At 41.6% G+C, this 12,921-nt stretch overlaps 1 protein-coding gene and 1 long non-coding RNA gene across 2 annotated transcripts in view; one reads left to right on the forward strand and one right to left on the reverse strand.

Annotated features, from left to right (window-relative positions):
- Positions 1 to 12,921, reverse strand: part of LOC116590403 (myocyte-specific enhancer factor 2A-like) — a 105,075-nt gene that overhangs the window by 6,262 nt on the left and 85,892 nt on the right.
- On the forward strand, positions 496 to 12,062 carry LOC116590404. Its single transcript, XR_004285586.1, has 3 exons — positions 496 to 636; positions 10,723 to 10,965; positions 11,328 to 12,062. It is a non-coding gene; the product is annotated as an uncharacterized LOC116590404 (long non-coding RNA).

Below are 12,921 nucleotides of genomic sequence, written 5' to 3' on the forward strand. Positions count from 1 at the left end.
AGCAGGTTCCAATACACATCCCTGCACAGGCTCCCGACACTTCTGAAAGGAGAGGCTTTGTGTGGAGAGCTTGTGACTAGTGCACTTCTCGTGAGACGTCGAATGGGGCAACACTAAATGCTCGCTGACCGACTCCATCTACACTGTATCCTATCTGTACCAGGAGTGAAAAAACCCAACTACTGAATAATCAAGTCAGCCTGACATGGGCTACTCTATGTTTCGGGGGTGACAGCACTTTCTCACGACAGGGGTTCCAAGAATGCTCCAAAAGCAGGATCAGAGAAAGAGAACAGACTCCATGATCCATGGGTTCAGCACCCAAGAAGGCCAAAGCACAACTAGCCCAGGGCTTTTAATATAGAGACATCACCTACATTTTTCTCCCCAATTCCCAACTTTCTAAGCTTGGGGAGGGGGGAATCATTTCACTTTTCTGAACCTCTCTATTTGCACAGTAGGGAAGACAGTGATCTTTGTGCTGCAGGCCTTGGGCACTACTGGGAAGCTCTAATGAGCCAAGAGGTGGGAAGTGCTCTGGTGACTGGAGTACCACCCAGATGTAAGACAGTATCCTTAAATGACTCTCCTGAGAAACCCTCTGGCCCACATTTCTACGTCACTTCAGATCCACAGGTAAGACCCCTGGAGCTACCACAAAGCGAGGTTGTTTAGAACAGCAAGGCTTCTCAAGGCATCTCAGCAGCCCGGCTCTCACCATGAGAGTCTTTCTTCACCTTGTGGTTTTCAAAGATTTAGAAACTTATCTTTGAGATTCTGTAACTGGGGAGTGAACTTTAAGTGGGTGGAAGTCAGTGTATGGTAAGTGGGAACACATGTTCATCTCAGCATCAAGTTAATAATTTTAATGAGTAGAAATATACTTTGGACTTAATCTGGAAACTCAAAGAGTCAGACAGTAGGCAAAAGAACACAGCATGACCCAGTTTTGCCTAACTCTATCCATGCCAGGGCTTCAACTCCATGGCAATCTCCGGGCATGACCTCAAGAAGAGGGTGTGTGTATGTGTGTGTGTGTGTGTGTGTGTGTGTGTGTGTGTGTGTAACAGTGAATGCCAATATATCGGCAGGATGCATCAAAGCTCCCCATCTCCAAGGCATTGATTTTTCTGAGTAAGAGACTTGTGGGACCACTAGAGGGCAACATACTGCTACAGAATTGAAAGGAAACACTTGTGACAACTAACTTCCTAAGGGTAAACAGTCGAAGACAAATCATTTTATCTTTAATTATAAACTTCCATTTTCTAATTATTACCATATCACTAAATAAAGTATTTCCCCAGAAGAAAGTCTAAATCTGCACATGATATAATCCAACACCACAATTGATGGCACATTAGTATATTTTAGTTTACTGAATACAAAACCACATCTAAAACTGTGAGTGATCACGAAGTTAAAGAATGATCTCTTAGTTTAAGGACAGAACACAGACAACCTTATCTAAAAAGACACAAACTGTGCAAAACACACTAGCATGCATATATATGTAATAATAAAATTTAAATAAAACCAACAGATGCCTTCCCCCCATGCTCTCATGCAATCTGAACCCTTGTCCATGCTACAAACTAAACATTTTCAAGTTTTTCTCCCTTAAGGTCACTAATTAGCAACTGACTGAATTTATATGATTTCTGTGAATTTTGGGTTTTAGTTCCCAAAGAAGAGATAAAAGTTATTTTTAGTCAAATTTATTTTCTAGAAGAGAAGCCAATAGAAATCATTTATTTTAGAAAAAAGAAATCAATTATTTTAGAAAAACTTTTAACAACAGAGTATGTCCTGATAGAAAAAGGTAAATTTGTCTATATTAAATTACAGACATTCCTTTTAGCAAACAGGGAACCCCCCTTATGGTTCAGATCATCTCATGCACTATGAAATAATTCCAACTCTGAAAAAAGTGACCTCACCAAAAATGATGTGATCTTTTTGAAAGAAAGAGAAGTAACACAAGACCATGTGTTATAATCTGAGGAACTTTGAGGGTGAAGTCATTTTCTAAAAATATGTTAATAATTTGGGGAACTATATAAGGTATTTTATATCTTTCCTTAAAAAAAATCTTTAGCAAGTGTCTTGTGATCATTGTGAAATGCCAACTGAATATTACCCCCACCTTAAAAGACCACCAGAGACGTGAGTCAAAGCCAAGCAGCAAGGGTCGTTTATTGCAGGTTCGAACCTGGACCTCTGCGCCGCTCATTGCCGATAACGCCTAGAGGTCGGGAGCTGGGTCGGTGCAGGATTTTTATAGACAGATACAAACAAGTTTTGGGTGGGGCTGAGCTGATTGATTGACAGTTTGAACAGGCATACTTGGCGTCAGTGGATTGGGTCAGGGGACCCACGCGGGAAAGCAGACAAAGCAATCTTACAGAAGCAGAACTGGCCGGTTAGCCCACGCATGTGGAAAAAAAAAGCACTATCAGGATACTGAAGGCCTGGTTACTATCAAGCCAAGGCCCACTTTCCCTCTAATGAGGCACTAACATAAAGACAATTGGGAGTCTCCTGGTGGAATGTTACATTCCTGCTATCAAACGTCCTTGTTAGTGAGATTTAGGTTTAGAAGAAATTTAACTTTATTTACTTTTCTTTCTACCTCTGCCTCCTTCGGTTTTTCATGGAGGGGAGGGTGACATTAGGGCTTGAGGAACTGATTTGTGTCTTTGGAAATTGGGCTATTGATAAGGTAACTTCTTTGTTGTAAATCTCAAGGACATTTGCAAACCAAGGGAGACTCCTACCTTGCAGGACTGTGATCTCTGCAAGTTAACTAATTATCGACTTATGGCAGTCAGGGGTGCCTGAGGAATGCTACACATATGGAGGGGAGCGGGTGAAGGGGGGGTGCAAGGCGCCAGCTTTTGCTTTGTCCTCAGCCAGCCTCCTGCTCCTTCAATTGACAGCTATTGTTTTTATTTTTTTTATTTATTTTTTTATTTTAATTTCCAGCATAACAGTATTCATTATTTTTGCACCACACCCCGTGCTCCATGCAATCCGTGCCCTCTATAATACCCACCACCTGGTACCCCAACCTCCCACCCCCCGTCCCTTCAAAACCCTCAGATTGTTTTTCAGAGTCCATAGTCTCTCATGGTTCACCTCCCCTTCCAATTTCCCCCAACTCCCTTCTCCACTCTAAGTCCCCATGTCCTCCATGCTATTTGTTATGCTCCACAAATAAGTGAAACCATATGATAATTGACTCTCTCTGCTTGACTTATTTCACTCAGCATAATCTCTTCCAGTCCCGTCCATGTTGCTACAAAAGTTGGGTATTCATCCTTTCTGATGGAGGCATAATACTCTATCCCCAGGGGTACAGGTCTGTGAATCACCAGGTTTACACACTTCACAGCACTCACCAAAGTACATACCCTCCCCAATGTCCATAATCCCACCCCCTTCTCCCAAACCCCCTCCCCCCAGCAACCCTCAGTTTGTTTTGTGAGATTAAAAGTCACTTATGGTTTGTCTCCCTCCCAATCCCATCTTGTTTCATTGATTCTTCTCCTACCCACTTAAGCCCCCATGTTGCATCACCACTTCCTCATATCAGGAAGATCATATGATAGTTGTCTTTCTCTGCTTGACTTATTTCGCTAAGCATGATACGCTCTAGTTCCATCCATGTTGTCGCAAATGGCAAGATTTCATTTCTTTTGATGGCTGCATAGTATTCCATTGTGTATATATACCACATCTTCTTGATCCATTCATCTGTTGATGGACATCTAGGTTCTTTCCATAGTTTGGCTATTGTGGACATTGCTGCTATAAACATTCGGGTGCATGTGCCCCTTTGGATCACTACGTTTGTATCCTTAGGGTAAATACCCAATAGTGCAATTGCTGGGTCATAGGGCAGTTCTATTTTCACCATTTTGAGGAACCTCCATGCTGTTTTCCAGAGTGGCTGCACCAGCTTGCATTCCCACCAACAGTGTAGGAGGGTACCCCTTTCTCCGCATCCTCGCCAGCATCTGTCATTTCCTGACTTGTTTATTTTAGCCATTCTGACTGGTGTGAGGTGATATCTCATTGTGGTTTTGATTTGTATTTCCCTGATGCCGAGTGATATGGAGCACTTTTTCATGTGTCTGTTGGCCATCTGGATGTCTTCTTTGCAGAAATGTCTGTTCATGTCCTCTGCCCATTTCTTTATTGGATTATTTGTTCTTTGGGTGTTGAGCTTGCTAAGTTCTTTATAGATTCTGGACACTAGTCCTTTATCTGATATGTCGTTTGCAAATATCTTCTCCCATTCTGTCAGTTGTCTTTTGATTTTCTTAACTGTTTCCTTTGCTGTGCAAAAGCTTTTGATCTTGATGAAATCCCAATAGTTCATTTTTGCCCTTGCTTCCCTTGCCTTTGGCGTTGTTCCTAGGAAGATGTTGCTGCGGCTGAGGTCGAAGAGGTTGCTGCCTGTGTTCTACTCAAGGATTTTGATGGATTCCTTTCGCACATTGAGGTCCTTCATCCATTTTGAGTCTATTTTTGTGTGTGGTGTAAGGAAATGGTCCAATTTCATTTTTCTGCATGTGGCTGTCCAATTTTCCCAGCACCATTTATTGAAGAGGCTGTCTTTTTTCCATTGGACATTCTTTCCTGCTTTGTCGAAGATTAGTTGACCATAGAGTTGAGGGTCTATTTCTGGGCTCTCTATTCTGTTCCATTGATCTATGTGTCTGTTTTTGTGCCAGTACCATGCTGTCTTGATGACGACAGCTTTGTAATAGAGCTTGAAGTCCGGAATTGTGATGCCACCAACGTTGGCTTTCTTTTTCAATATCCCTTTGGCTATTCGAGGTCTTTTCTGGTTCCATATAAATTTTAGCATTATTTGTTCCATTTCTTTGAAAAAGATGGATGGTACTTTGATAGGAATTGCATTAAATGTGTAGATTGCTTTAGGTAGCATAGACATTTTCACAATATTTATTCTTCCAATCCAGGAGCATGGAACATTTTTCCATTTCTTTGTGTCTTCCTCAATTTCTTTCATGAGTACTTTATAGTTTTCTGAGTATAGATTCTGTGTCTCTTTGGTTAGGTTTATTCCTAGGTATCTTATGCTTTTGGGTGCAATTGTAAATGGGATTGACTCCTTAATTTCTCTTTCTTCTGTCTTGCTGTTGGTGTAGAGAAATGCAACTGATTCTGTGCGTTGATTTTATATCCTGACACTTTACTGAATTCCTGTATAAGTTCTAGCAGTTTTGGAGTGGAGTCTTTTGGGTTTTCCACATATAGTATCATATCATCTGTGAAGAGTGATAATTTGACTTCTTCTTTGCCGATTTGGATGCCTTTAATTTCCTTTTGTTGTCTGATTGCTGAGGCTAGGACCTCTAGTACTATGTTGAATAGCAGTGGTGATAATGGACATCCCTGACGTGTTCCTGACCTTAGCGGAAAAGCTTTCAGGTTTTCTCCATTGAGAATGATATTTGCGGTGGGTTTTTCATAGATGGCTTTGATGATATTGAGGTATGTGCCCTCTATCCCTACACTTTGAAGAGTTTTGATCAGGAAGGGATGCTGTACTTAAATGCTTTTTCAGCATCTATTGAGAGTATCATATGGTTCTTGTTCTTTCTTTTATTGATGTGTTGTATCACATTGACTGATTTGCGGATGTTGAACCAACCTTGCAGCCCTGGAATAAATCCCACTTGGTCGTGGTGAATAATCTTTTTAATGTACTGTTGAATCCTATTGGCTAGTATTTTGTTGAGTATTTTCGCATCTGTGTTCATCAAGGATATCGGTCTATAGCTCTCTTTTTTGGTGGGATCCTTGTCTGGTTTTAGGATCAAGGTGATGCTGGCCTCATAAAATGAGTTTGGAAGTTTTCCTTCCATTTCTATTTTTTGGAACAGTTTCAGGAGAATAGGAATTAGTTCTTCTTTAAATGTTTGGTAGAATTCCCCCGGGAAGCCGTCTGGCCCTGGGTTTTTGTTTGTTTGGAGATTTTTAATGACTGTTTCAATCTCCTTACTGGTTATGGGTCTGTTCAGGCTTTCTATTTCTTCCTGGTTCAGTTGTGGTAGTTTATATGTTTCTAGGAATGCATCCATTTCTTCCAGATTGTCAAATTTATTGGCGTAGAGTTGCTCATAGTATGTTCTTATAATAGTTTGTATTTCTTTGGTGTTAGTTGTGATCTCTCCTCTTTCATTCATGATTTTATTTATTTGGGTCCTTTCTCTTTTCTTTTTGATAAGTCGGGCCAGGGGTTTATCAATTTTATTAATTCTTTCAAAGAACCAGCTCCTAGTTTCGTTGATTTGCTCTATTGTTTTTTTGGTTTCTATTTCATTGATTTCTGCTCTGATCTTTATGATTTCTCTTCTCCTGCTGGGCTTAGAGTTTCTTTCTTGTTCTTTCTCCAGCTCCTTTAGGTGTAAGGTTAGGTTGTGTACCTGAGACCTTTCTTGTTTCTTGAGAAAGGCTTGTACCGCTATATATTTTCCTCTCAGGCCTGCCTTTGTTGTGTCCCACAGATTTTGAACCGTTGTATTTTCATTATCATTTGTTTCCATGATTTTTTTCAATTCTTCTTTAATTTCCCGGTTGACCCATTCATTCTTTAGAAGGATGCTGTTTAGTCTCCATGTATTTGGGTTCTTTCCAAACTTCCTTTTGTGGTTGAGTTCTAGCTTTAGAGCATTGTGGTCTGAAAATATGCAGGGAATGATCCCAATCTTTTGATACCGGTTGAGTCCTGATTTAGGACCGAGGATGTGATCTATTCTGGAGAATGTTCCATGTGCACTAGAGAAGAATGTGTATTCTGTTGCTTTGGGATGAAATGTTCTGAATATATCTGTGATGTCCATCTGGTCCAGTGTGTCGTTTAAGGCCTTTATTTCCTTGCTGATCTTTTGCTTGGATGATCTGTCCATTTCAGTGAGGGGAGTGTTAAAGTCCCCTACTATTATTGTAGTATTGTTGATGTGTTTCTTTGATTTTGTTATTAATTGGTTTATATAGTTGGCTGCTCCCACGTTGGGGTCATAGATATTTAAAATTGTTAAATCTTCTTGTTGGACAGACCCTTTGAGTATGATATAGTGTCCTTCCTTGTCTCTTATTATAGTCTTTGGCTTAAAATCTAATTGATCTGATATAAGGATTGCCACTCCTGCTTTCTTCTGATGTCCATTAGCATGGTAAATTCTTTTCCACCCCCTCACTTTAAATCTGGAGGTGTCTTCGGGCTTAAAATGAGTTTCTTGGAGGCAACATATAGATGGGTTTTGTTTTTTTATCCATTCTGATACCCTGTGTCTTTTGACAGGGGCATTTAGCCCATTAACATTCAGGGTAACTATTGAGAGATATGAATTTAGTGCCATTGTATTGCCTGTAAGGTGACTGTTACTGTATATGGTCTCTGTTCCTTTCTGATCTACCACTTGTAGGCTCTCTCTTTGCTTAGAGGACCCCTTTCAATATTTCCTGTAGAGCTGGTTTGGTGTTTGCAAATTCTTTCAGTTTTTGTTTGTCCTGGAAGCTTTTAATCTCTCCTTCTATTTTCAATGATAGCCTAGCTGGATATAGTATTCTTGGCTGCATGTTTTTCTCGTTTAGTGCTCTGAAAATATCATGCCAGCTCTTTCTGGCCTGCCAGGTCTCTGTGGATAAGTCAGCTGCCAATCTAATATTTTTACCATTGTATGTTACAGACTTCTTTTCCCGGGCTGCTTTCAGGATTTTCTCTTTGTCACTGAGACTTGTAAATTTTACTATTAGGTGACGGGGTGTGGGCCTATTCTTATTGATTTTGAGGGGCGTTCTCTGAACCTCCTGAATTTTGATGCTCGTTCCCTTTGCCATATTGGGGAAATTCTCCCCAATAATTCTCTCCAGTATACCTTCTGCTCCCCTCTCTCTTTCTTCTTCTTCTGGAATCCCAATTATTCTAATGTTGTTTCGTCTTATGGTGTCACTTATCTCTCGAATTCTCCCCTCGTGGTCCAGTAGCTGTTTGTCCCTCTTTTGCTCAGCTTCTTTATTCTCTGTCATTTGGGCTTCTATATCACTAATTCTTTCTTCTGCCTCATTTATCCTAGCAGTGAGAGCCTCCATTTTTGATTGCACTTCATTAATAGCTTTTTTGATTTCAACTTGGTTAGATTTTAGTTCTTTTATTTCTCCAGAAAGGGCTTTTATATCTCTCGAGAGGGTTTCTCTAATATCTTCCATGCCTTTTTCGAGCCCGGCTAGAACCTTGAGAATTGTCATTCTGAACTCTATATCTGACATATTACCAATGTCTGTATTGATTAGGTCCCTAGCCTTCAGTACTGCCTCTTGTTCTTTTTTTTGTGTTGAATTTTTCCGTCTTGTCATTTTGTCCAGATAAGAGTATATGAAGGGGCAAGTAAAATACTAAAAGGGTGGCAACAACCCCAGGAAAAAATGCTTTAACCAAATTAGAAGAGATCCAAAATCGTGAGGGTGTAGAAAGGGGATAAAAAGAGGTTCAAAAAGGAAGAAAGAAAAAAAAAGAAAAAAGAAAAAAAAAAAGAAAAGAAAAGAATTTAAAAAAAAAAGGAAAACACCTAAGAAAAATGTAAAAAAGAAAAAATATATATATTAGATAAACTAGTAAAAAATCATTAAAAAAGAAAAAGGTAACAGTTAAAAAAAAAAATTTACCCAAAGGCGAGAAAAAAAAAATAAAACAAAAAATGAAAAAGAAAAAAATTAAATTAACTGCAAGACTAAAAAAAAAAAAAATCACAGGGAAAAAGCCATGAGTTCCGTGCTTGGCTTTCTCCTCCTCTGGAATTCTGCTGCTCTCCTTGGTATTGAAACCGCACTCTTTGGTAGGTGAACTTGGTCTTGGCTGGATTTCTTGTTGATCTTCTGGGGGAGGGGCCTGTTGTAGTGATTCTCAAGTGTCTTTGCCCCAGGTGGAATTACACCGCCCTTACCCGGGGCCGGGGTGTGTAATCCGCTCGGGTTTGTTTCAGGAGCTTTTGTTCCCTGAGCGCTTTCCGTAGAGTTCCGGAGGACGGGAATACAAATGGCGGCCTCCTGGTCTCCGGCCAGGAGGAGCCGAGAACCCAGGGCCGCACTCCTCAGTGCGCCCTCAGAGAACAGCGCCCAGTTACTCCCGTCTGCCTGACCTCCGGCCGCGCTCCAAGCTCACCGAGACTGCGACCAGATCAAGGTAACACCGAGCTGTGAGCTTACTGTCGGCTCTGTCTCTGTAGCCGGCTTTCCCGTTCCAATACCCGCAAGGTCTGCGACACTCAGACACCCCTGATCCTTCTGTGACCCTGCGGGACCTGAGGCCACGCTGAACCCGCGTGGGCTTCGCCCCGGTTTAGCCTCTGGAGCGATGTCCCTCAGCGGAACAGACTTTTAAAAGTCCTGATTTTGTGCGCCGTTGCTCCGCCGCTTGCCGGGAGCCGGCCCCTCCCCCCGGGGTCTATCTTCCCGTCGCTTTGGATTCACTTCTCCGCCGGTCCTACCTTTCAGAAAGTGGTTGTTTTTCTGTTTCCAGAATTGCTGTTCTTCTTCTCTTCGATCTGCCGATGGATTTTCAGGTGTTTGCAATCTTTAGATAAGCTATCTAGCTGATCTCCGGCTAGCTGAAGCAGTCTCAGCCTGCTACTTCTCCGCCATCTTGACTCCTCCCCTATACCTCTGACAGCTATTGTTTTTAATGGCTCTATTCCAATGTTCCCTCCAACAAACAAAATGGGTCAAGATATACAACTATAAGCAGAAAAACGGGATGGACTCAGTAGTACTAGATTGGTTCCGTTATTAAAAGTGCTTGGATAGTGTTTAATAACAGCAAGAAAAACTGTAACAAAGGGAACACTGGTTAGATATAAACACTTAAGAGAATTAGTACTGTCCAGATCTTTTGCAACTCCCTTCAAGCAGAAACGCACACTCACCAACTCCAATTCCTCTTCCTCCGACTGCACTCAGCACATGAGAGGGATACGAGAGTTACTAAAACTGTTGATACTCAAAAATAAAATATTTCTCTAGAAAAACACGTTATTCGGACACTAGCAGTTGCTTGGAACTCTAAAGAGATGATTAAATATAAGCAGTGAATACAAATATAAATTATTTATCGTATCTCCACTAGTAGCTGCTTTCAGAAGAAAGATTCTTCAGATTCTTGCAGGCCAGGCTTTAAAGCTGTCCCCGCTCCCTGGCTTCGTCCACTCCTGTGTCGGCCTCACCCACATACCGCCGGGCTACCGCCACTGTGTTTAAACAGAGTTCCTCATCATGACACCGGTTTATACTTGAAACCCTGAGAGTACTTCGTCCTCGGATCCCTAGCCCACCTGGTCACACACGTCCATTATTTATCTCCTAGATGTGTGCTTTTCGGTCGGCAGGAATTATTTTGTTTTCTAATTTCCCATCGCAGCTAGCATAGTGTTACAAAACAAGGAACTCCAACAGTAGTTCATAACAGTCTTGGATAACACGGATTTAGATGCAAATACAGCTTTTGTGTGTATAATTTCGCTGCGGAAAAACAGTAACATGTATGAAGCTAATGAGACTGGAAGAGAACTGAACTGATAAATCACGTCCAGAAAAGAGATGAAGGACACATATTTGCTCTTCTAAGCATTTAGAAAATACTAACAGGCTAGAAATAATCTGCTAGCTAGTGCTTTCTTATTTTACTTGAAGGAGTCAAGTTTCTCTGTCAATCTACGGAAGTCTTTGTAAGCATCAGTGATGGAGGAGACCCGGATCCAAAAGCCAGCCAACCTGCAAACAAACGGTAACACAGGCAGGCTGGTTGCCAACTCTGAAAAACAAGCGCCCAGCCTACAGCTGCTGTCTCAAATGTGGGCGAGAGGCCCTTCAGCAGCGGAGTCACACAGATCTTCACAGGCCTCCAACCACAGGACCCACGTGCAAATACCGCAGGTAAGTGCTGTGTGGTTTCCACTTGCACCTGCCAGGCCAAGGGTGTAAAATAGTTTATATGGCAAATTCTGAGTCTTCTAAGAGCTGCTTCATGATCTCTGAAAGAAAGCCCAGACAGAGATAGTCCTGACCAGCTGCTGAAGGCCTCCATGCAGGTCTGCCCTTAACCTTCTGCAGTTGACTGAGCCTTAAATGAAACTTTCTGTAGCCTCTCTGAAAGACAGGGGCAGGTGTTCGACATCCTGTTCCTAAAAGGTGAGCCAAATGACTACCCTGAATGCCCACATGTTTTTCTTTTCGGGGTTACCTGTTACACCTGTGTGTATCTTTAACTCAGTATCCTGCAATAATTTTACCCGTAGAGAGCGGCTGTGAAGAGAGCGCACCATCACAGCACACACCCCAGCACCACCCCACCTGGGTCTGCCTCTCAAAGAAGCACGAGACAACTGTCAAACTGACAGAGGAACGCAGCAATATCTGAGGCTACAGGACTTCACCTGGATTTCACCTGTCTTTCACCGATGTCCTTTTTCTACTCCAGGACTGGATGCTGCATCCCACATGCCCTTACCGGTCACATACCCTTCGTCTCCTCTGGTCTGTGACCGCTCCCTCCATCTTTCCTCATTTTGCATGACCTTAAAAACTGCAGAGTACTGGGTGGATATCTCATGGAACATCCCATAATTTGGTTCTTAAATTTTCTTGGATAGAGAGCATGGATTTTTGGAAGAGTACCAAAGAGGTGATGTGACCCTCTTAGCACATACCAGAAGGTATGTCATTCCATTATTGGTGATGTTAAACTCGATTTCTGGTGAAAGTCATGTCTTCAAGGACTCCCTACTACAAAATTACTATTGTTCCCTTTGTCAGTTATTTGGGGAGAGACATTTTGAGGCTATGCAAACACCCTGTTTTTCCTTAAACTTTCGCTCACTCATTTTAGCATCCATTGACCCTGTCTGGCCATGATCTCTGTACTGTGGTAATGACAGTGATGATTTGCTATTTCTCTCATTCTTTCTACATGTAATAATTAGAACTCTTCTCTAAGGAAGAGCTGTTTCTTTCATCATTTTTATCAATAACAGACTTGGCATTTTGTATTCCTTGGGTACTAATCCAATACTATTGTTACTTATTTTGTTGCTTAAATTGTTCTAGTTTGGGCCACTGGAGCTCTTCGGAGAGGCTAGTCCCTGTAAGCATTTCACCTGCACTTCCTTATCCTCCGGCACCTCCGACTCATCCTGTATTTTCATTGCCCCCACTCTATAATCAATCATTTCTCCAAGGAATCCTGATTCCTTTTATTGGAGAATGTTTAGAAACGAAGATCTGAGTACTAGGTGTGTTCAGTTATCAGGTGCCATTATCTGAAGGGTCTGTCGGTAGAGCTAGGAAATATATGAGGTACACTATTCACGTGTATATACATTGATATTTCTCTATCTATGTTAAGAAAGTAAGTTCATACTGAAACTTCCAACAATAGCTCAGAAACACAGTGTTCACTGTAGCCTTCCTTCCCCAACCCCAACCACCTTGCTTATTTGTAAGTACCCCCCCAGCAATGAAAAACCCGGCTTTATCTACAATGTATTCACTGTTTGAGTGTTGTCTAACAAATGTACCATCTTGAGCACAACGACTTCCTCCTTTCTTTGTTTTCTCTATCTAGAGTTAAAACCGTTTCCAAAGTTACTGAGAGCTCCTTCCCCGTCCCCTTCCGGATCATCCTGTCACAGATTTGTACTACAGCCATATTCATGTGTCACAGTCTGTATTCCATCTGCAGTTCCCCTGGAATCCTGGTTGATTTTTAACTGCATATAGTAAAACCACTCTTTGCACAGTTTTATGAGTTTTAACAGAGGCATAGACTCATATGTACACCCACCAGCACAGGATCACTGAACAGTTCCATCACCTCAAAAATTCACCTCAAAT

Source organism: Mustela erminea, chromosome 5, assembly GCF_009829155.1.
Source record: "Mustela erminea isolate mMusErm1 chromosome 5, mMusErm1.Pri, whole genome shotgun sequence".
NCBI classification, from domain to species: domain Eukaryota; kingdom Metazoa; phylum Chordata; class Mammalia; order Carnivora; family Mustelidae; genus Mustela; species Mustela erminea.